Source organism: Bos mutus, chromosome 5 (assembly GCF_027580195.1).
Source record: "Bos mutus isolate GX-2022 chromosome 5, NWIPB_WYAK_1.1, whole genome shotgun sequence".
Lineage (NCBI taxonomy): Eukaryota > Metazoa > Chordata > Mammalia > Artiodactyla > Bovidae > Bos > Bos mutus.
The window spans coordinates 103,862,325-103,885,432 of record NC_091621.1 but is presented as its reverse complement, the minus strand read 5'-3'; positions in this window follow the sequence as shown (position 1 = coordinate 103,885,432).

The following is a 23,108-nucleotide window of genomic DNA, read 5'->3' as shown; positions in this document are numbered from 1 at the left end:
CTCCTTTCCTTATTTTTTCCCTGTCCTTATATCGTTCTCCTCTCCTTCTGAAGAAAAGATATGCATTTGGACCACTCGATATTGTCTCTCTGGTCTCTGAAGTTCCATTCTTTTTCTTTTTTTCTCTCTTCCAATCCTATTTCTCTCCTTCTTTGAGTGGAATGCTTTCTGTTGATTTACCTTCAGGTTTACTGATCCTTTCTTCTGCCATCTCAGAACTGGAGCACATCTGGTGAATTTTTGAAAGTTTCAGTTATTGCCCGTTTCAACTCAAGAATTGCGGTTAAGATCTCATCTGTCTGTGGTGGCTCCCTATCTGTTCACTCATTGGCAAGATAGTGTCACTTAATTCCTTGAACATGTTTTTCTCTAAACATGTTTTTCTTTAATTCCTTGAATTTAGAGTAGCTGCTTTGAAGTACATGACTGCTAAATTTGAAATCTGTGTCCACTCAAGAGTTTTTATCTATTGACTTCCTTTGTGAGGCACACTTTTTAGTTTCTTGGATAATCCAATAATTTTGAGGTGAAAACTGGCTACTGGAGATAATATATTGCAGCAGCTCTGGAATCAGGAGTTGAGTCAAGAAACACGAGAAGGGACAGCGAATGCCGGGAGTGACAGGTGCAGGATAGGGGAGAACCCCAGAGATCGTCAGAGTGTTCACATCGTCATTTTCTCTGCCCAGAACGGTTTTCCTCTCCATTCTCCTCACTAAATCCTTCTCATTGCACCAAATCCTTCAGCCACGCTAGACTTGGCTGCAGGATTACCTGCTAGGGAAGCCTCCCCAGTTATCCTGACCAGGTTAGGACCCCTTGTTAAATATAAGTACATCCTACAACTGCAGTAATTACAAACCTGTTTGTATACTTCTTTCTCTCATGCCTATCTCCGCACCACACTGGACGCGAAACGAGAGCAAAGATGAGCGGCATGTTGTTGCCACGTGCCTGGCATGCAGAGGAGCTTCGTAAACATTTGTTTAATGAGTGAACGTTGCTCACTTTGTCTCCAGGATATTTCCCAGTGTGCTGTCTCACCAGCAACACATAGGATTGTTCATTCCCTGAACTCTCACTGGTATGTACGATCTTTAACAGGTATTTTCATCTTTTCATAAGCTTTTTCAATCTAATATTCGAAAATTGTAATCTTAATGAATGGGCATCCTTTGATAGTAAACTTTCTTCACAGATGTGTTGGAGATTTGAACTTTCTCTTCTCTAAGTTTTCTTCCCGTATCTCCGCAGATATTTTGTCTTGTTGATTTGCAAGGGGATTTTTGTATATCGAGTTAGAACTATTTTTTCCGGTGCATATTTTTTCTCAGTTCATTCTTTGTCTTTTGACTTTGTTTATAGTGTTTCTATATAGCAAAAATCTCCATTATTTCCTTTATGGCTCCTGACGCATGTGACATTGCTTAGGAAGATTTTTATCCACTCAGAAATTACATAAATAAATATATTCCTTCCCAGTATATTTATGGCTTTACTGTTTTACCTTAAGATTCTTAATGCATCTCAAGTTTATTTTGGCGCAAGAAGAGAGAATGTACCATCGGGTCATTTTTTGGAATGGTTGCCGATTGCTCCATCCCTAATTTTTCTGCTGTAACTTGCGTTGGTCTTGACAGATTGATAGAATTTAAGTGTAACAGGAAAGGAAGGGGAGAAGGTATTCCAGGTGATGGAAACACCATGGACAAATGTTATGAGGATGCTGGAAAGGATGTTTTTAATATGAATGCTGTTACTGATCTAAAGAAAAAGGAGGTATGAGATTTATGTCTGCTCTTTTACCATTTGCTTCTTTATTCATTTATGCTTTCGTTACTATCTTTTATAGTGTTAAACAGATATTTTCTAGTGTGCCATTAATTTTTTAACTTCTTTATACATCTTTTATATATAAAGTAATTTTGTTAGTGATGCTATAGAAATTATAATTAACATCTTATAAAAATCTAGCTTGGCTTAATACCAACTTAATGACAAATGGTCAACAAAACTTTGTTCCTCTATAACTTTGTTCTGTCCTCTTCTTTGTGCTAGAATTGTCACACAAGTTATATTTCTATATTTTATAAGCCCATTACCACAGTCTGATATTGTTGCCTCATATAGTTGTATTTTAAGTCAGAAGACAAGAGATTAAAAAAATGTATTTATATCATTAAAAAAAAAGGTATACCTAAACAGAGAAACTTATATCCCCTGCCTTCATTTCTTTCTAGATTTTCTATTCTTTTTATTGATCCACACAGCCCAGTGATGGCCCTACACTTTCTTGAAAATATTTGCTTTATAGCACATTTTACAGATATTAAATTCCACTTGAAAAAAAATTTCACTTTATTTATTCTGCTATTTGTTGAATTCCTATTTTTAGTCCAATACTGTTCTAGGGGGTGGAAACAGAATAACGACCCGCAGAGACAGGAACTTTGTTTCCCTGAAACTTTCATTCTGTTCAGACACTCGCTGCTCATCTCCTCAAAGTCCTATGAACCGTGAGCGGCAGGTGCCTTCAACGCCAGAGGGTGGGAGACGGACTCTGACACGCGATGCTGGGGCCCCGAGATTAAGAACACGGCAGTCCAGGAACCGAGGGGAGTACACTGGCCGAAGAAGGAGAACCAGCTCCTTGGTCATCCCCGAGCCTAGGCTTTGTCAAGCGAGAGGTCTGGTTCCCCCAGGGATTCTTCCACCAGGGGACAAACTAAAGATTCCACAGCCTTGAGGCCTCAACTCTCTGTTGGTCCTTTTGGCTTCTCGTGCCGGCGTACGATCCGGCAAAGTGCCAGGCACCACGCCAGCAGGAGGAGCCAGGCTGGGGGCAGGCAGGAGAAGCCTGTCTTGGTTATCTCTAGGGTCTCACTCCCCACCGAGCTACCAGACGGCAAGCCTTTATCTCAGGACCTGCTTTCAGGGACAGCAGATTAAGGCACATTGCATCTCAGAGAGACAGATTATGAAAAACTGAACTCACACATTCGGATAAAGACATGTGCCATGCAGAAGTGACAGCCTGGTGACATGGAGTTGTGACTAGATCCGTGCTGTCTGTCTGATGCAGTAGCCCTTAGACACAGGGGACTATTTACATCTGAATTGATTTAAGTGAAATAAAATTTAAAATTCAGCTCCTCGATTGCCACGGCTCAAGAACTCCCTGGCCACGTACATCTAGTGGCTACTGTGGTGGGCAGTTCAGATACAGAGTGCAGAAAGTTCTGCTGGACACCATTTCTCTGGATTATTTGCAAGGTGCCTGCTGCTTTGCACTAGACTGAGTCGATGTCTGCTCAGTTTCACCCTCTGCTTCCAGCGACCAGCACAGACAGGGACAGAAATAGGAAAAGAGCAGAGAGAGAAGGGAGGGAGGGAGGGCAGGAAGGAAAGAAGGAGAAAGGGAGGGAGGGAGGGAAGGATGGAAGCGGGGTGGGGGGCACCAGCTTAGCAGTGGACCCAGACAGTGATTTCCTGCCAACCGCTGGGGACCAAGGCCTCCGTAGAGGCCCTCATGCCACTCAGCAAAGCTGCCAGCTTCAGGGTCTCAGTCAGTTTGTCCCCTTCGGCTTGAACCCCTCTCCCGACAGCCTGGGGCAGGACAACCCTGCCAGCAAGCTTTGCCTGGACATCACTGATGGGTGTCGGACCTCAGACCCTTTCCTCCAGCTGCCAGCTCTTCCACGTGGAGCAGTTTGAGACCTCAGATTTAGGGATCAGAATGTGGGGGAGAAAAGACAAAACTGCCATGGTTTCCACATCTGGGTATAGGACGGGGTGGGCGGTGGAGGCTGGGGGTGGCGGTGGGGGAGTCTGAGCATCAGATAAACGCTGGCACTTCCTGAGCTCTGACTATGGGCCCAGCACTGGGTTATGTTTGCTGGCTGGTTTCACAGGGGGAGGAGATGGAGCCTGGGGAGGTGAAGCGGCCTGCTGTGGGCGCAGGACCAGTGAGCAGCGAGCCAGACTCAAGTTCAGGCCGGCCGGCTCTGGTGCTGCCTTCCTGGCCTCCAGGTCCACCCAGGGCAAGAGCAGGACGGCGCTGGGGGGCCCCCGCCCCGAGCCAAGCATTTATGTGTCCTTCCTCTCCTGGGCCCAAGAGGCTCTGAGGCTTTGCCATCGCCCCCAGGCCAGCCAGCTGCCCACCTTGACCGCCTCCCTCTGCCGGTGGCCAGCGCCCAGGGTGCAGGCAGGGGTGGGGATGGGGGTAGCAGTGGGCGGGTACCGCCCCAGCCAGAGCCCCCAGCACTGATTTCACACTGGAGCCCAGCCCGTGATGTCGGCACTGCCAAAGCATCCTTGTTAACTGCCCCTGAGGGGGACGGAAGCCAGCTCCCCTCTCTGCACGGGATCTGGGGGGACCCACCACACCCCAGGTGCTCACAAGGAGCCAGGACGGAAAATATGACTCTCTTCCTACCCCAGCGTGGGATCACTTTTCCATTGCTAATTTCCGAGGAATCTGGTGAAGTAGTGGAAAGACCTAGAAGGCGGGAGACCCGGCCCGTCTGGGCTTCAGACAAGCGCGCTGCTGGGGTCTCAGTCTCCCCTCCTGCGGGTCAGGAGCCAGGGGCCGTGCTGCTCAGGGCCCCGTCCCAGTGCGGATTTGCCAAGATGCCCAGGTGCGGGAGAGGCCCAGGAGGGTCGGGGCAGCAGCTGGGGCTTGCAGCCTTCCTGGCTTTTGTTTGTTTTCAAATGTGTCTTTGGGAGTGAAGAGCAGTCAACCGTGACTTACCAATTTTCCGTGGTTCTCCCCGCCTCGTACCGCTCCCCCCCACACCCCCGCAGCCCTCTGCATGTCTCAGCTTTATCTCTGAAGCAGCCAGATTTTCAGCTAACTGAGGACGCAGAGGAGGTGCATTCTGTCCCTGGGGCTAACCGTGTGCCAGGCTCATTTTCATCCTTGCCCGTCCTGGGAGGCTTGCACCATGTTTGCCACCGCCTTGCAGCCACGCTAACCTGCCTGCCGGAATCAGGCCAACTCTTTTGCATCACTTCCTCCAGGAAGCCTTCCTTGATTTCCAAGTCTGGCACTGCCCTCTCCCTCCCCACCCCACCGCCCCAGCCGAGTAGACCATGCCACCCAGCATGTTGAGACGTCCTCTCCCCTCGCAGCTGTGCCTACGCTGAGAGCAGCAGCCCTGGCCCCTGGCACCACACTCAGCGACACCTGTTGCATGGCTTGTCAGAGGGACAAGGTGAGGACCTGGTCTTGCTTTCAGGGACAGAGTCCAGCTGCCGGTCTCCTGGGCACACAGCTGCTCCCCAGTACCCTGAGTCTTCTGTGCTGAGGACAAGAGAAGCCCCACCTGTGACTCCTCAAGAGCAAGAGGAGTCTTTTCACCAGCCTCAGCCCTCCCCCATCTCATTCTCCTGCCCGGACGCCTCTCAGAGATCTTATTTTAATTTTGGTGTCTCTCATCCTGCTGGCCACCCAGGAGGCAGAGCGTAGACAGGCAAAGAAGCAGAACAGTTTGCCCGGGAAGGATTTCCCTAGTGTGCGTTCTTCCCATCCTCCACCTGTTAGAAGGCTCCCCTGCCTAGAATGCTCGTTCTGTGTCCCCTGAACCCGCTCGGCCTGAAGTGTGGCCCACTCTTGTCTCCTGATAAAGTTACACATCCTCCTGAAGACGTGTTAGCTCAGGCAGCCCCCTCCCAGGAGCCTTCCTAGACCCCTCCCACCGTTGCCTCCTCCTCTGTTCTGCTCCACCACGCACAGCGCCTCACCACCCTCCCCTCCACCCTTCCGATCCTGTCCCCCCCAACCCCCCACCCCCACCCCCGCCTCCAGCTTTGAGCTTCTTAAGGGCTGGGTGGGCTTCCCAGGTGGTGCTAGAGGTAAAGATTCCACCCGCAGCACAGGAGACATAAGAGATGTGGGTTCAACCCCTGGGGTTGGGAAGGTCCCCTGGAGGAGGGCATGGCAACCCACTCCAGTATTCTTGCCTGGAGAATCCCCATGGACAGAGCAGCCTGGCAGGCTACAGTCTAAGGGATTACAAAGAGTTGGACACACAAGGACTGGGCAGAGACTTCACTAGTCCAGTGGTTAAGACTCCGCCCTTCCAATGCAGGGGGCCAAGGTCCCTGGTTGGGGAACAAAGATACCACCATGCCTCAAGGCACGACCAAAAAGTTAAAAAAAACAAACAAACAGGGGTAGGGGGTGCGGGTCATGCCCTTTGGGGGTCTATCCCAGCATCCGGCCCAAAGAGGTATCAGTGTTCCAGCATTCAGCCCAAAGAGGTGTCCGTATCCCAGCATCCAGCCCAAAGAGGTGTCAGTATGTGAGTCAGCTGCTAAGAACCAGTAACACCGGCATGTTCAGGAGCCCTGGCTTCAAAGGACGCAGCCCTGGGCTCTGCTCCATCCTTTGAAAAGCTGTCCTCCTCGTGTCTCTCAGATAGCGGGAGCAACTTTCAGAGACTCTCTCTACAGCTTCCTTGTTCGTCACCTGGGGAAGCGGAGGCCAATGTCACCTCGCCTGGTCCCCTCCCTCCTGCCCTGGGCCCTCTCTGCAGCAGAACCAGGCTCCCCGGCACTTTGGTGGGAAGGGGCCTGTGCACACTGCCCGCACACAGGGCCTCCCTCACACCTGGGCAGCCTCTGGCACCCACAGGCTCAGCCCTCACACCACTGCCTCCGTGACATGAGCAGGCGAGTGCGAGACCCCAAGTCCCAGGAGAACAAGGTACCAGTCACCAGCCAGGTTCCAGGCTGCGTTAGGGGAAAATACACTGACTGACACCGCCCACCCTGGCCAGGCACCATAGTAACCATGTTCGTGAGTTATTATACCACAGGAGGTCCTGGTAAGGAACACGGAACTAACAAGCTACCACCTACCAGGAAACCAGTCAATCCAAAAGGAAATCAACCCTGAATACTCACTGGAAGGGCTGATGCTAAAGCTGAAGCTCCAATATTTCCACCACCTGATGCAAAGAACTGACTCATTGGAAAAGACCCTGATGCTGGGCAAGATTGAAGGCAGGAGGAGAAGGGGACAACAGAGGATGCAATGGTTGGATGGCATCACCGACTGGATGGACGTGAGTTTGAATAAGCTCTGGCAGTTGGTGATGGACAGGGAAGCCTGGCATGCTGCAGTCTGTAGGGTCGCAAAGAGTCGGACGTGACTGAGCGACTGAACTGAACTGATGCCAAAACCTGACTCATTGGAAAAGACCCTCATGCTGGGAAAGACTGAAGGCAGGAGGAGAAGGGGGCGACAGAGGATGTGATGATTGGATGGCATCACCGACTCAATGGACATGAGTTTGAGCAAACTGGGAGATTGTGAAGGACAGGGAAGCCTGGTGTGCTGCAGTCCACAGGGTCGCAAAGGGTCAGAAAGGACTTACCCAACGGAACAACAGCAACAACTGAAAGAGTTCAATAAAGGTCAAAAAAGAGACGCCGCATGTTCTACTGCCTCCCAGAGTCCTTCTCACTGGCGTCCATCAACCACCAGGAAGGACCCTGCATCAGAGTGATTGGCCAAAGAAAACCCGGAAAATAATCCCATCATCATAAAACTTGAGACCGAGAGCTAAGTGGCAGAACAGTCTTCCTGGGCTCCCTTAGCCTGCTGCTCTCCACCTGGGCACCTCCTCCCAGTAAAGTGCCTTTCTCTGTCAGCTTGTGTGTCTTCTTGGACAATTCATTGCTGAGAGTTAGACCAGAGCCCCCTCTCTGGGCCCTGGAAGGGGCCCCTTTCCTGCAACAGCTGGAACATCTGTCTCCGGGCTGGGCCTCTGTCTGCTACTGTGAATGTGCCCAATTCAAATCCATAGAAGGTGCTGGAATCATCTGGTCACTCACGTGTGCATCAAAGCCTGCTTAAGCTTCCCAGGTGGTACGTATGCTTTCTAAGATGCCTACTTAGTCACATAATACAGTATCCAGGCCAGTGAGGACTGATGCTGGAGAACCCACACTTTGGCCTGGCACAACCGTTCCGCGTTCAGTTTGCGTGTGCATGGGTGCTCAGTCGGGTCCGACTCCTTTGTGACCCCATGGACTGCAGCCCTCCAGGTTCCTCTGTCCACGGGATTCTCCAGGCAAGAATACTGGAGTGGGTTGCCTCTCCAGGGGATCGTCCCAACTCAGGGATCGAACCTGTGCCACCTGTATTTGTAGACGAATTCTTTACCACTGAGCCGCCTGCGAAACCTGGGTTCAATTTAGCGACTTACAATTTAGGGACTCATGGTGACATTCCCCCCTCCCTGAGTCTTTTCTCTCTGAAGGGACACCCAGGCATCGAAGAGCACAGCTCAGCCACGGAGAACAATACTGTTCAGCCTTTAGAAGGGACATGAGTGAGGGGTGTGGAGGGCAAAGGGAAATGCCCAGTAACAAAGGCAAGATTCTGAACTGTGACAGCACACATCCCACCACAGCAGGGAGGAGGAGGAGAGGTGGTAAGCTTCCCAGTTGGTGCCTATGCTTTCTAAGGTGCCTACTTAGTCACATAATAAAGTGAGGACTGATGCTGGGGAACCCACACTTGGGCCTGGCACACCGTTCCAGGTTCAATTTGTGTGTGCATGGGCGCTCAGTCATGTCCGATTCTTTTGAGACCCCCAAGGACTGCAGCCCTCCCCGAGGAGAGGGAATGGGGGGCAGGAACCCACCTTGGGGAGCACCAGGTCCCTCCGGGGAGAGGCGTTTATTGGGGCCACCTTTATTTTTTTACCGATTACTTAGAGGATCTAAAAAACTAACACCAGTCAGAGAAAGACAGGAAGGGCGGGAGAGGCAGTCACGTAAAAAAGCCTCCGAGATCTCCGGGCCGCAGCCGCGCGGGGGCGCGGGGGCGCGGGGGGCGCGGGGCCGGGGTCGCCGCCCGCGGGCGCGGTGGATCCGCATTGGCATTCCGCGCCGCGCCGCCGGGTGCGTGCCCGCGCCGTTCCCAGCCCGCGGCTCCGCGCGGGGACAGTGGCGCATTGTTCGCCCGGACACCCCGGGCGGCGCAGCGCCCTCGGGGCTTGGCGCGGCCCCGCCGCGATTTGCATGCGCTCCAGTCACAAAGGTTCAAGGTCAGGAGCGCGGGGCGGCCGAGCCCCGCCCGGCCCAGGCGCTATTCTTCGCCCCTGGCGGCGGGAATTCCTCGCCGCCCGCGCCCGGGCAGCCCCTGCGCGTGAATGGCCGAGCGCCGCCGCCGCCGTCTGAGGCGCTTTGTGTCTCGGCCCGGCCAGCTGGGCCCGCGAGGGACGTGCCAGCTCGCCCGGCGCAGCCCCCGCGCCAGCGCCCCTCGCCCATGCTAATCAGCCTGGCAGCGCATCCGGGCGGGCGGCCCGGTGGGCGCCCCCGCGCTCCCTGCCAGGAGGCCCTCAGCCTCCCCCTGCGTCCCCGGAGGCCTTCGAGTCCCTTGCCAGGGGTTCCCCACTCCCCGCGCTTCTGCCGGGTCCCCTGTCCCTCTCCACCGCCACCCCTTCGACCACGAGACCTCCCCTCCTCCCGCGCCGCCGGTGGGAAAGGCAGGCCCACCGTTCTGGGAGTGGCTGGCCAGGGCGCGGAGCGTGGCGGAGGACCCTGCCCCCGTGCGGACAGGCCCCTCGGGGCGGCCCGGGCATCCTCTCCGGGTTTCAGATTCGCGGAACAGTCCCTCAGGTTGCCCTGGAAGGTCTCCAGGGGCCCATCTGGACCGGGCTGTGTCTTCTGCAGGCCTGGGGGAGCGGGGTGCTTAGACCACTCTTCCCAGGGTCTGGCCTCTTCTGCAGCCGTCCAGACTGGCAGCCTGGAGCCCTAGGGCAACCGCTTCTTCTGAAAGCCGAAGACATTTCCAGGACGGACTGTGTGGCTCTGTGGGAGACGCCCTCGTGAGTGCCCTTGTCACGGCTCCCTGTCATGACCACCGCTCCCCCTCAAGGCCATCACCCCCTGGTGTTCTAGTCCCCTGCCCCCGATTTCCTGGGGGCAGAAACTGCTATATCCCCACCTCACAGCAGAACTCAGGATGTACCCACCGTCTTCATAATCGAATGCATGGATGCCAGCCCGTGTAGGTTCAGCCGTGTGGTGGTGGAGGTGTACAGGCCATGGTGTTTGGTGTTTAGGGGAAAGGGACAGAGAGCCTGTCTTGTGAAGCGGAATCAGGCCTCTCTTAGGGGAGCCCCACTGTTCCCCAGGAGTGTCCCCACGTGTGACCGTCCGGGGAGGGTTATGAGTTGGCACGCAGGGCCCCAGCACGGTGCAGGAGGTCTAGAGGCTGGCACTGCAGAATCAGGGGCCCTTGGGGCACCTGGTCAGGCCTGCAGGTGGGGTGGTGCATGCTCTGGGTGCATTTATGTGGGTCTCCAGCAGCAGCCGGGGTTGAGCTGAGCCTCGTGGCCAGTCTGCCCTAGGCAAGCTCAGGCCCGAGAAGAGAAGGGGGGAGTGGGTGGGGTGGGGGCACAGGGCACCAGAGAGGGGACTACCACCAGCCCCAGAGAGACCCTCTGGAGGTGGAGAGTCTGACCTAAGGAATCAGACAGGTCCAGGTTCAAGTCCCTTCCCCAGCCCCTGGCCCTGGTGGTCCATCCTTCTCTGAGAGCCTATGAAATGGGCGTGATTATGTTTTCCTCATTGCCGGAGCTTTCCTCAGGATCCTGGGGTTAGACTGTCCAGCTTCCCTAACCCCGTGCCCGCTCAGCCAATCCCACTCTAGCTGTTTCAACCATCCCTTCCTGGGATGCTTCTCAGTGGCTCAGAAGGCCCTCCTGCCTGCCCCCAGCCCTTCTCCATCCACTTCTTGTCCACTACTCAGCCTGTAAGGTGTGGTTCAGTTACCGCCTCCTCATGAATGCTACCTCGACCCTTGCTTTCCTCCTTCCCTCCTCCCACCTTCCTAGACTTCCCATGCCGCATTAAGGTACTAGGCTCCAAACCTGAGGGCAGTAGGGAGCCACTGCAAGCTTCACAGTCAGAGTGGCAACGCTCGCCAGTGGCCTCAACGGGGAGCACGCAGAGAGGGGTCCTCAGACATCTGGAACTCACAGACCTGTCCCAATTTCAAAGAAAATATTGCAGATCTGTTGGCAACTTTCTACTTTTCCATGTTGGGATCTTTAGAAAAATAACTAATTATAATTTCCTTTTTTGAAAACATGCTTTAAAACAAACAAACAAAAAAACAGGAAGAGCATCTCAAGAGAAAGGCCATCTCTTCATGCTGATCAAACGTGGCGTTATGAATAACTTCCACGTCACCCTTACGTTTGTCATTTCTTCGTCATCAACACTTGCAGCCGTGGTCGTGGCAGGGCCCTCACTGAGGCAGGCCCTTCTTGGGCATTTTGTCCTCTCTGAACTACTCCTTTCCTGACTCCACTGGACCAGGTGGTCTCCTGATGGTCCCCTGACTCCACTGGGGACCTCTAACTCTGCAGCTCTCAGACACCATCCCAGGGTACCCGGTCAACCATTGCAATGAGCTGAACCATGAGGAGGGTCCCATGGGCGGCCTGCAGGGGACCTGCCACAGGCAGGGGACTGCCAACCACTGGAGGAAGAGGGGAGGGCAGGGCCACCTCAAGTGAAGCTGTGGTACTGCACCTTGAGGAATGTTCTAGAAGGAGAGTCATCCTCACTTCCACCAGCAGGCTGCACCACGGACCTTTTGCTGATTGCAAGGTGGAAAAGTGAATGAAGCTGCTCAGTCATGTCCGACTCTGCGACCTCATGGACTGTACAGGCTCCTCCCTCCATGGAATTTTCCAGGCAAGGATACTGGAGTGGGTGGCCATTTCCTTCTCCAGGGGATCTTCTCGACCCAGGGATTGAACCTGGGTCTCCCGCACTGCAGGCAGGCTCTTTACCATCTACATTCTGGTTAATAGCTATCTGTCCAGGGTCCGCAAGGTGGATACCATTGGTAATTAACATTGACACCTTGCACCCTGTCTTAGAGCTGGGAGGCCCAGTGTGGTCACTGAGGGCTGAGACCCAGAGAGGGACAGCTCATGCCCAGGGTCACATAGGAGGGTTACACTGGAAAAACAACTGTTCTTCTGGGCGACATGAACTTGTAATCTTGTTTCCAGCTTTCCTTTACCCTTTTATCCCTCTGTTGAGAAAAAGTTCAAGCTTTCCTGTTTCCAGATGGTTGTTTGAAACTAGATGGTCTGAATTAATTTCTGATCTGCTCTGCTCAGTGTATGAATGCTCAGCTGCTCACTTCTACCTCCCATGGGGTCTTGTACTTGCTGCCCCAAACAGGATGTGACTGGACACCAGGGACAGACCCTGGGCTGGGTGCTGAGAACAGTAAAGACTCATGTTCTTGCTCTCCGAACACCTACAGCTTGGTGGGGCTCCAAGGCAAGGATGTAGAGCTGGTTACCAAAGCTGGATGGCTGGAGTGGTGGGTCTCAGCCAGGGGATCCACCCCAGAAAGCTTCCTGGAGGAAGTGGCAGCTGGGCTGAGGCTTTGTCTGCGGTATTTGCTCAGTAACCGATAATGGAGCTGCTATTGTTATTCACGGTAGGAGTAAGGGAGCAGGAGCTGGGAAGGCAACGTGGGTGGGAAGAACATCCCTTTCAGAGGGAACAGTAAGTGAGAAAATGCAGGCAGTTCTCTCTGGAGGGAGAAGAGGGAGGCAGTGTTGGAGAAAGGGTGGGAGGTGAGGCTGGAGAGAGAAGCATGGACCACGTGCTTAAGAAGAGGGGGCAGGGACTTTCCTGACAGTCCAGTGGCTAACACTGCACTTCTCCACGGTAGGGGCCACGGATTAAATCCCCAGTTGGGGATCTTGCATGGCCCAAGGCACGATCAAAAAATAAATAAAAGCATAGAAATAAAATGTACAATCCCATTCATTAAAAGATTAAAAACAAAAAAAGGTCCGCAAACACTCCGTTCATCTTTCCTGGAGGGCCAATTGGTAATATACTCAAGAGCCTTTAAAAAGCAGATCCTCTGTGATGTTACAGTTCTTCTCCTGTGTGTGTGTGTGTGTTAGTCACTCAGTCATGTCCAACTCTTTGCCACCCCATGGACTGTAGCCTGCCCCCGGTTCCTCTGTCCACAGGATTCTCCAGGCAAGAATACTGGAGTGGGTAGCCATTCCCTTCTCCAGGGGATATTCCCAACCCAGGAATTGACCCCAGTCTCCTGCATTGCAGGCAGATTCTTTACCTTCTGACCCATGAGGAAAGCCCAGTTCTTCTGGTTTAGTTGCTAAGTCATATCCAACTCCTGCGACCCCATGGACTGTAGCCCGCCAGGCTCCTCTGTTCATGGAATTCTCCAGGTGAGAATACTGGAGTGGGCTGCCATTTCCTTCTCCAGGAATTCTCCGAGGAGTACCTAAATTAATAGAATTTAGAACTTGGTGGATGAACAACAAGGTCCTACCGTATAACATCAGTTCAGTTCAGGTGCTCAGTCGTGTCCGACTCTCTGAAACCCCATGAACTGCAGCACACCAGGCCTTCCTGTCCATCACCAACTCCCAGAGTTTACCCAAACTCATGTCCATTGAGTCGGTGATGCCATCCAACCATCTCATCCTCTGTTGTCCCCTTCTCCTCCTGCCTTCAATCCTTCCCAGCATCAGGGTCTTTTCCAATGAGTCAGCTCTTTGCATCAGGTGGCCAAAATATTGGAATTTCAACTTCAACGTCAGTCCTTCCAAAGAACACCCAGGACTGATTTCCTTTAGGATGGACTGGTTGGATCTCCTTGCAGTCCAAGGGACTCTCAAGAGTGTTCTCCAACACCACAGTTCAAAAGCATCCATTCTTTGGCACTCAGCTTTCTTTATAGTCTAACTCTCACATTCATACATGACCACTGGAAAAACCATAGCCTTGACTAGACGGACCTTTGTTGGCAAAGTAATGTCTCTGCTTTTGAATATGCTGTCTAGGTTGATCATAACTTTCCTTCCAAGGAGCAAGCGTCTTTTAATTTCATGGCTGCAGTCACCATCTGCAGTGATTTTGGAGCCCCCCAAAATAAAGTCTGACACTATTTCTACTGTTTCCCCATCTATTTGCCATGAAGTGATGGGACCGGATGCTGTGATCTTAGTTTTCTGAATGTTGAGTTTTAAGCCAACTTTTTCACTCTCCTCTTTCACTTTCATCAAGAGGCTCTTTAGTTCTTCTTCGTTTTCTGCCATAAGGGTGGTGTCATCTGTGTATATGAGGTTATTGATATTTCTCCCAGCAATCTTGTTTCCAGCTTGTGCATTTCAGCCCGGCATTTCACATGATGTATTCTGATATAAGTTAAATAAGCAGGGTGACAATATACATCCTTGACTGGTCTTTTCCCGATTTGGAACCAGTCCATTTGTCCATGTCTGGTTCTAACTGTTGCTTCTTGACCTGCATACAGATTTCTCAGGAGGCAGGTAAGGTGGTCTGGTATTCTTATATCTTGAAGAATTTTCCACAGTTTGTTGTGATCCACATAGTCAAAGGCTTTGGTGTAGTCAATAAAGCAGAAGTAGATATTTTTCTGGAACTCTCTTGCTTTTTCAATGATCCAACGGATGTTGGCAATTTGATCTCTGGTTCCTCTGCCTTTTCTAAATCCAGCTTGAACATCTGGAAGTTCTTGGTTCATGTACTGTTGAAGCCTGGCTTGGAGAATTTTGAGCATTACTTTACTAGCGTGTGAGATGAGTGCAATCGTGCAATAGTTTGAGCATTCTTTGGCACTCCCTTTCTTTGGGATTGGAATGAAAATGGATCTTTTCCAGTCCTGTGGCCACTGCTGAGTTTTTCAAATTTGCTGGCACATTGAGTGCAGCGCTTTCACAGCATCATCTTTTAGGATTTGAAATAGCTCGACTGGAATTCCGTATATAGGGGTATTCTCCACATTTTAATGTTTCAGAAGAGTCCGTTGTTCAGACATCTCCTTTATGTAACTTCTGCACCCGGTTTACCATTGGCTGAAGTTACTTTGCTGTACAACAGTAATTAACACAACATTAATCAACAATACTTCAATTAAAAATTAAAAAAAAAAAAACACAGCTTAGACTGAAAAAAAAAAGAATTTAGAACTTGGGAATTATTAAAGATGTGCAGGGAGGATGTTCAGCATACTACATTTGTAAATCACCTAGATAGTCAACCGTGACCCAGGTACAGAAGTTATATAAAGGGGATGTCTGAACAATGGGCCATTCTGCAAGCATTAAAATGTGGGCTACGATACGACCCAGCAATCCCACTGCTAGGCATATACACCAAGGAAACCAGAACTGAAAGAGACAGGTGTACCCCAATGTTCATCACAGCACTGTTTACAATAGCCAGGGCATGGAAGCAACCTAGATGTCCATCAGCAGATGAATGGATAAAAAGCTGTGGTACATATACACAACAGAATATTACTCAGCTATTAAAAAGAGTGCATTTGAATCAGTTCTAATGAGGTGGATGAAACTGGAGCCTATTATACAGCGTGAGGTAAGTCAGAAAAACACCAATACAGTATATTAACGCATATATATGGAATTTAGAAAGATGGTAACGCTGACCCTATATGTGAGACAGCAAAAGAGACACAGATATAAAGAACAGACTTTTGGACTCTGTGGGAGAAGGCCAGGGTGGGATGATTTGAGAGAATAACATTGAAACATGTATATTATCATATGTGAAACAGATCGCCAGTTCCAGGTTCAGTGCATGAGACAGGGTGCTCAGGGCTGGTGCACTGGGATGACCCACAGGAATGGGATGGGGAGGGAGGTGGGAGGGGGGTTCAGGATGGGGACACATGTACACCCATGGCTGATTCATGTCAATGTATGGCAAAAACCACCACAATATGGTGAAGTAATTAGCCTCCAATTAAAATAAATACATTAATCATAAAAAAAATGTGGGCTATAGAAATATATTGAAAGACAAAGTGAGTTGTTGTGTATTAGCGAAAGTGAACAAGATGATAAAACATGCTATATAACCACCATTGGTCATGAATAATCACAATATATGAATATTCATTGGAAGGGCTGATGCTGAAGCTCCAGTCCTTTGGCCACCTCATTCAAAGAGCTGACTCATTAGAAAAAATTGAAGATGCTGGGAAAGATTGAAGGCAGAAGGAGAAGGGGATGACAGAGGATGAGATGGTTGGATGGCATCACCGACTTGATGGACATGAGTTTGAGCAATCTTCAGGAGCTGTTGAGGGACAGGGAGGCCTGGTGTGCTGCAGTCCATGGGGTCGCCAAGAGTCAGACATGACTGAGTGACTGAACTGAACTGAATGGATAACCACCATCATTTTAGGTATGTGTTACGAATACAGAAGAAACACTGGTCAAATATACGGTTGAATGTAAGCCGTGGTTTTTTGGAGATAGGATTTTATATATTTGTTACTTCCTTGTGAGTGCCTTTCTGCATTTGTTGATGACAATAAACGCGTATCATATTTACAGTCAAGACAAAGAGATTTGCTTGTGTGTGTGTGTGTTTCAGTGGCCCAGAAAGAAAACACCAAGTTCAGATAAAGATCCACAGTGACGCATTACTTCCCCAGAGCAGGTTTCTCTTTCCAGCTTGGAAATGTTTATGGGAAATCCTGGATGTGTAAGGCTAATCTTGGCCCCTTCTTCTCTAGAGCTCCCCAGAAGGGGCTGTCCTGATCACCTGGGCAGGGTCACCCACCAGATTTGTGACATGTACAAGCCTTGTCCCACCCAGGCACCTTAGAACCAGAATCTGGGAGAGATCTCCCCATCCTCCACAAGAAATGTCTTTTGTGTGTGTAGTAAAACACACATAAAAATTACCATTTACCATGTCAGTGTCATTAAGTATTCACATCTGTGTGCAACCATCATCAGTACTGTCCATCTCCAGAACTTCTCATCATTCCAACACAAACTCTCTGCCTATTACAGAATGACCCTCCATTCTCCCTTCCCCCGAGCCCCTGGTAACCAGAGTTCTACTTTCTGTCTCTATGAGTGTGACCACTCTATGTGCCTCATATAGTGGGATCACACAGTATCGACCCTTTGGTGTCTGGCTTACTTCACTTAGGATATAGTCTCAACTTTCATCCACGTTGCAGCATGGGTCAGAAGTTCATTCTTTTTTAAGGCTGAATAATATTCCATTGTGCATATATGCTACATTTTGTTTATCCATTCACCTGTGGGTGGACACAGGATTGTTTCTACCTCTGGCCGACCATGAGTAATGCTGCTAAGAACACAGATGAGTGAGTAACTGGGGTCCCTGCTGTCACTCCTTTGGGGTGTACGCCCAGCAGTGGCATTTTGGGGTCACATGGAAGTTTTATGTTTAGTTTTTCAAGGAAACTGCCATTCAGTTTTCCGCAGTAGCTTCGTCATTTCACATTTCCACTAGCAAATGCATGAGGGTCCTAATTTCTTTACATTCTCACCAATGCCTGCTATTATTATTTTCGTAATAGCTATCTTAGTATGTGTGAGGTTTCATTGTGGTTTTGATGTGCATTTCGCCAATGATTAGTGATGTTGAGCATCTTTTCCTATGTTATTGGTTATTTGTATACCAACTTTGCAGATATGTCTATTTAAGTCCTTTGCCTGCTTTTTAATCAGCTTTGTTGTTGTTGACTTGTAGGAGTTCTTTATATATTTTGGATACGCGCAGTCATTTTTTGCATATATGTATTTTGGGGTCATATTACTTGTTAAAACATTCATTTATTATTTTTTAAGTTTGGAAAACACAGAAAGAAAAAAGAGGGCTACAAGAAGCATTAGTGACTATATTCATTTACTCAGCAATTCCACATCTAGGGATTTGTCATAAGGAATTTTTGTGAACATGCACAAAGATTTAACCATAAGAATGTTCATCATAAAGGAAAGAGGAAGCAGGGATTAATGTCTAACCAGAGCATACAGGTTAAACAAAACACGGGTGACTCTACACAGTGCTCTGCTGTTACAAGTAACATTGTAGATGAGCCCTCTGCACGATGAGTGGACATCTGTCATTAGCCACGCATGAAAGGAGAAAACTGCAAAACGGTATTTACAGTGCGATCCCAGTTTTGTTTCAAACGTATGTGTGATTCTGTAAAGAGGAAGGAAAAATGACAACATATTAATAGTGGTGATCTTCTGTGGTGGAATCTCGGGTTATTTTTATTTTCTTCTCCGTAGTTTTTTCCAGTTTCCAATTATTTCTGCAATAAACATGTGGCTTTACAGTAAAAAAAAAGTGAATTATTTTTAAGGCATCCACAAGTGTATGCACAGTGTTACCCTGATTATGTGAAAATATATACACATATATATTCATAAAGAGTCGAACACACCTTAGCGACTGAACATCAAAAAACGAATAAAAAAGGGCTCTGCGCTGTGAGATTCTGAGATGTCTCATTTTTATTTGTATTCACCCAGGTTTTCCAAATTCCCTAGGGTCTGGTTGTTTCGTTATCTGGTTAGGCAAGACATTCATTTATTACTTTTTAAATTTGGAAAACACGGAAAGAAAAAAGAGGGCTACAAGAAGCATTAGTGACTATATTCATTGACTCAGCAATTCCACATCTAGGAAAAAGAAGGAAAACTGCTAAACTTTCAAAAATGAAAACCTAAAGTAAATGAGAATCTGAATGAGATAAAATTTAGCTCAAATACCTCGGACACGCGACCAAACAGCGAGGCAAGAGGCGGGACGCAGAAACCGACCTACTACCGCAGCTCCAGAAAAGAGGCCCCGCCCAAGCCCCGCCCCCGACCGCCCGTGGCTCCGCCTAGGCCTCGGCGCTTTCTCGGGGACACGACGTCCGCACAGCCCGCTGCCCAGGCTGTTCGGCGACGCTCCCGCAGAGGCCCCGCTCCCAGGAGCGTAAAGACCACGCCCTCAGACCCCGCCCCGCCCCCTCGGCCGCCCCGCCCCCTCGGCCGCCCCGCCGCGTCGGACCTCTAAGCCAGCTAGGCCGCGCCCTCGCCAGGGCTTCCGCAGCCGGCCGCGCCACAGGCCCCGCCCCCGGGAACGTAAGGCCACGCCCCCTCGCCGCCACGCTACGTCCGCGCCGCCCGTCGCGCAAGTCCTGTCTTCCGGAACGGGACGGAAGGGTGGGCAGCCCGTCAGTCCGAGGCTGCGAGGCCCAGCCACGGAAGGGCGCGGTTCCCTGAGGAGCGCCCGAGCGTGCTTCCTTCTGTCCGCCTCAGCCGTGTCCCCGCCTGCCCCCAGGTGCTCAGGTCGCGGAGGCCACAGAGGAGGCCGCGCTGCCGAGGGGGGCAGAGATCAAAGCGGGGCGGGCTGCGGGCCCCCCCCCCCCCGGGGACGCGCGCCGCGGGCGGATCAAAGCGCATCAGGCAGGGGCCCGCCCTTCCGAGCGAGCGAATGGCCGGGACGCCGGGCCTGCAGTGAGCCGGCCGGCAGGGCCCGGCCAGGCGACTTCCTCCGGCTCCCGGTGGACTCTGCCCCGCGTGAGGGGTCGCGGTGGCCTCAGGCGTGTGAGCCAGGCAGAGTTTGCAAGGCCGCTTCTAAAATAGGAGGCCTCGCGGTCATGAGAGCAGCTGCCGGTTATTGAAAAACAGTGCCAGGCAGGCCTGGGCCGTGTGCCTTCGTAGCAGCTCCATTGAGTACCGGTCACCTTTCACAGATGAGGGGCCGAGCTCCGAGAGGAGGCTCCTTCAAAGCCTCCCAGGAGAAGGGTCACAATCTGCATTCTGGTCCCGATCCCCAGCCGTGGATCTCAGGCTTACACTTGATGCTAACCTGACTCTTGAGGGGTGGGGGGCACAGCTGGCTGCCAGCTCTTAACTTACCTTAGCTCACTGCTGCCTCATCCCCAGCAGGTAGACCCAGAGCTAAAAGCTAAGGCCATCTTGCCCCACTGAAGGTGCCCAGCACCCACCAGCTCTGCCCCAGGAGCCTAGTGACCTCGGCTAAGTTAATACCCACCTGTTTGCCTCAGGTGTTGGGAAAGACACGCTCTGCCCAGCATCTGAGAAGAGGGTATGAAAAATCGAGTGGTTCCAGAATGGTCTGTTTGTTGGGCCAGGTCAGCCATGCCAGTGGTGCAAGGCCAGGAAGTGTGAGTGAGAGCAACCCAGGATAGTCACACACACACACTCACACACACACACAACTCTGTTGAAGAAACCAGAGCCCCAGCTACACCAGGGCTGCCTGCCTCCGTCATCTCCATGCACCCCCTTCCTGGGAGGCACTGAGGGGCATTTTGTTTTCCACAGGGCTTTCTGGGTTGGTATATGAAGACCACGTGATGCTGGACATTGGCAGCGAGTGGGACACAGGCCCCAACCCCGGCCAGCTCGAGGCCCAGCACGGCGTGCCTGCAGCAATCCAGATTTTCCAGCCTCCAAAAGTACCTCAGAGAGGAAGCTGCACATTTGATTTTTTTTTTTGGCTCCATATTAAAGAACAAAGCATGGGAACTGGACAGGCCTCTCTGTAAACAGAAAACACATGTTTTCTGAGAGGATGGGCTCTTCCCTTCCTGGTTTCTTCTCCCGTGGACAAAGGCCTTCTTAGGCCTCCTTGCTTCAGGAGCCAGGAGGCCTCAGACCCAGGGCCGAAAGAAGGTGATTATTTTTGCCCCAACTCGGGGCACAACATCCACATTCTTAAATGGGAGTGGGAATGGGTATTAGGAGTCCACTCAGCACTGGGGTGGGCCTGGGGTGTGGTCCTGGGAAGGAAGACCCTCAGGAGCCTGAACAGGGTTGGAGTGGAGGGAGGGGGAGTCTGGGCCATTTGTGTCTTCTGAGCACTTGAGAATCGCCTTGGGCTGTACTCAAGCCGTCCTCTGGTGAACGCGTTTCCTGAGGCCTACTAGTCAAACACCAGGGCAGAGACCTCTCTGACTCAGAAGAAAGGCTGGGGCCTGATGTCTACAGAGAGCAGGCACACAGACTGAGTGTGCGCTGCTGTGTGACCTCAGGTAAGTTTCTTAACCTCTCTGAGCCTTCGTTTTCTCATCTGTAAAATGGGAATAACGGTATTTGGTTGTTGAGGATGAAATAAGATGAGTATAGCCCTGTCAGACACAGAACAAATGAAAAAGTAAAATAAATCAAGCCATGCCTAAGTTTCAGTCGTGAGCTCTGTCCACAAGAATGGCCTGAGAACCCTCTACAAATACTGAGAACTCCCTTACTTCACAGAGCACCTCCACACCCCCTGTCCACTAGATGAGCACCAGCCACAGCATCTCTGGAAGCAGTCATCTCGGGAATGCATCATTCTTTCGAATCACCCCAGCAGCCTGATCGTTGTCCTTGGGAGAGATTTGATTTTGCAAATAACCAGATGTGCTTTGGGCCAAGTTGGCTGAGTAGAGGTGCAGAAGCCAAACCCGTTCAGCGCCAGAATGTGCGGCAACTGCGAAGTCAGGGGGCCTGTGGCTCCCAGCTCTGCGGGCAGTTTGGAAGGTGAATCTGGACCAGATCGTCTGGACTGGCCGCTGCTAGTGTCCGCAGGTGTGAGAGTGCCAGCATGCAGGCATATGAACCCAGGAGAGTCACACACACCCAGGCTCAGTGGACGAACCAAACCAAAGCCAGGCTAATTAACACAAGGCTGCCTTTCATCTCTCAGCTCACAGTTCGAGTTTCATGGAAATCTGTGTGGGAAAATTCCGAGCGTTTGTGACACAAGCAAATGCGTGAGAGGGAGGCAGGAAGTGGTCCTCGAAGAGTGCAGGGCTCAGAGGCTGGGGTTTCCTCCTGGCTTTGTACTTAACAGGCTCCGTGGCCTCTGGCTGATCACTTCTCCAGCCCTTGGCTTTTCCATCTGAACAATGGGGATGATGCTGTCTATAAGTAAATTGGGAGCTGGAGGGATGGATAAAAACGTGTCTAAAAGTCCTAACCTCATGCAGTGAGGGCCTTAAAAACATGGACACTACTTGACCTAACATGCCTGCTTCTGGGAATTTATCTTCAGGAAAGAAACATAGCCACATGTGACATTGTCAGTACAAAGATGTTCCAGTAGCATTTTGCGGGGGTGGGGTCAGACACACCTTGCTGCTTTTGAATCTTAGTTCCCTGATCAGAGGTTAAACCCGTGCCATCTGCAGTGGAAGTGTGGCGTCCTAACCACTAGTTCCCACGAGGGGAGCCCCCCAGCAGCATTATTTACAGTAGCAAAAAGTTTATTTTCATTTTTTTATTTTGGCTGCGCTGGGTTTTCGTTGCAGCGCGTGGCCTTCTCTTGTTGCAGAGAACGGGCTCTAGAGCCCAGGGGCTCAGTAGTTGCAGCTTGCAGGCTTCGTTTCCCTGCTAGCATGTGGGATCTTAGTTCCCAACCAGGGATCAAAGCCTATTCCCTGCTTTGGAAGATGGATCATTAACTACTAGGGAAGTCCCGCAAAAACTTTAAGGAAAACTTCACGTCCAACAGGGCTTCCCTTGTGGCTCGGCCAGTAAAGAATCCGCCTGCTATGTGGAAGACCTGGATTGGATCCCTGGGTTGGGAAGATCCCCTGGAAAAGGGAAAGGCTACCCACTCCAGTATTCTGGTCTGGAGAATTCCATGGACTGTGTAGTCCGTGGGATCACAAAAGAGCTGGACACTACTGAGCAACTTTCACTTGTACTTCACGTGTCCAGCAGTATAAGATGGATGACTACACGGCTCTTGGGATTACTCCAGGCAGGCAGTACACAGGCTGTGCCCATGTGACGTCGGTCCTTAACCTGTGCCAGTGACATTGTTAAAAAAGCATTCATAATAATTCTATTCCCAACAGCCAGAATATCAGAAACAGCTCGGTTGTCTGCAACAGCAGAACAGGTAAACAAGCTGTGATGGGCATATAATGGGTTAAAATAAAACAGTCAACAGAGTGAGCTGCTGACGGACATACTGACAGACGAATGTCAACTAGGCTGTGTGAGTCCACACTCTGTGATCCCACTTATAGTAAATAAAGGTAAAACATCTGTAGTGGTAGAATTCAGATCGGTGGTTGCCTGGGCCCAAGGAGGCAAAGATTGCCTGCCAGGGGATATTCTGTGGTGATGGTATTTTCTTTCTTGATTGTAATGGTGCTTAGAGGGATGAAAACGTTTGTAAAAACTCATTGAACAGCGAAGTGAAAAGGGTCTCATTGCATAGAAATTAAACCTCAGTAAAGCTGATTTTTA